Source organism: Schistocerca nitens, chromosome 3, assembly GCF_023898315.1.
Source record: "Schistocerca nitens isolate TAMUIC-IGC-003100 chromosome 3, iqSchNite1.1, whole genome shotgun sequence".
Classification (NCBI taxonomy): domain Eukaryota; kingdom Metazoa; phylum Arthropoda; class Insecta; order Orthoptera; family Acrididae; genus Schistocerca; species Schistocerca nitens.
The window spans coordinates 244,697,999-244,699,737 of NC_064616.1; the positions used below are offsets into that span (position 1 = coordinate 244,697,999).

At 44.5% G+C, this 1,739-nt stretch overlaps 1 non-coding gene across 1 annotated transcript; it reads left to right on the forward strand.

Annotated features, from left to right (window-relative positions):
• The first annotated feature begins 498 nt into the window (after positions 1–498).
• Positions 499–573, forward strand: Trnas-cga (transfer RNA serine (anticodon CGA)). The gene has a single exon. It is a non-coding gene; the product is annotated as a tRNA-Ser (tRNA).
• The last annotated feature ends 1,166 nt before the right edge of the window (positions 574–1,739 follow it).

Genomic DNA, 1,739 nt, shown 5'->3' on the forward strand with positions numbered 1-1,739 from the left:
GCTTTCAGGGCTTCAGCTTGTTTCCACTTCGTCGTGTGAGAGGGGTGACAGGTGTTCTTGTGGAATACTCATTCATTGGTGCGGCATCGTACAGCGCAGTCAGAAAAACTTAATGATCGCTTTTCAGTGTGGTCACGTTGAATTAACGAATCAGACTTTTCAGTCGAGTGACGTGAAGCAATAGCTTCTGGGGTGTACCATATTAGGCCAATTTGCAGTATCGGCTTTGTGTCTGTGTGTCAGTCTCATTGCTACATGGTGCACTGACCTGGTTTGACTTGGCTTAACTCTGGCTGGAGAAAACTTTCAGAAAATTCTGCAGAGTGAAAATCTCATTCTGGAAACATCCCCCAGGCTGTGGCTAAGCCATGTCTCCGCAATATCCTTTCTTTAAGGAGTGCTAGTTCTGCAAGGTTCGCAGGAGAGCTTCTGTAAAGTTTGGAAGGTAGGAGACGAGATACTGGCAGAAGTAAAGCTGTGAGGGCCGGGCGTGAGTCGTGCTTCGGTAGCTCAGTTGGTAGAGCACTTGCCCGCGAAAGGCAAAGGTCCCGAGTTCGAGTCTCGGCCGGGCACACAGTTTTAATCTGCCAGGAAGTTTCATATCAGCGCACACTCCGCTGCAGAGTGAAAATCTCATTCTAGAAATTCTGCATTTGCCAAGAATACTTTTCTGCAGCACAACCTACCCCTCTCGTTTAAAAATATTGGTCACGAATTTTCCTTAGTTTGCCTCCAGAAAAATCTCATTACGTATATGTTACGATGATAATTACATATTACATAATTTCTTGGTATTCAAACGTTTGTAAAAGGTTATTCACGAAGACTGTTTTGTGTCTCAACCCTTTATGGCCTCTGCTGAATCCTTATGCTCCAACACAAATTTAAAATCTACAATTAATTTTTTCTTGTACTTTGTTATTCGTTATTAATACTATTCATCCATGCGACAGGTATTTGATGTGTTTGTCATTCAGCGAGATGAGTGGTTTTATGTCTCAAGCGAAAGTAGAGTCCCCAAACTGTCAGCAGAACTGTGGTAGCACTGGTGCTGGTAATGTTTATAGTCGTGATGTTTTACCGTTGTCTATGCTATAAGTTCATCTGATAAGTGTGATAGATTGGTGTTACATGCGATTTTTGGGAACATTAGGTTCTGTGCTGGTAACACTTCTAACAGCTTATGGTGGTAGATTTGGACTAAATTGGTGAGGTCATCAGTCCCTAGGCTTACACACTACTTAGTCTGACTTAAGCTGACTTAAGGACGACACAAACACACCCGTGTCCGAGGGAGGGCTCGAACCTCCAATGGGGAGAGCCGCGCGAACCTTGGCAAGGCGCCCAAGACCCCGTGGCCACCCCGCACAGCTCTAACGGCTTTTCTCGTAGGTTGTGGTAACTTTATAAAGGTCGTGCTGGTGATGGCCGCTGGAAGGCGCTGGAAGTTGTACCATTTATCAATATACCATTGTTTCGTATTTCTAATTTGTTCATGGCTGTGAGTTTTCAGTTTTTGTGACAGTTTACAATGCCAACTTCCGGTGTGAAAACTGAATAAATCGAGTGTGCTCCCACTCTCGGGAAATATGGTCATGGGGCAACACTTCACTTTGGCACTTTGCTTCTTGTGCATTCCGTAACAATAACTGTACCTCACATGCCCGTGCATTAGTCTCTATCACACTGGCTGGACAAATCTTGCTTTCCCTTAGATATTCTTGCGACTTTGCTAGCGA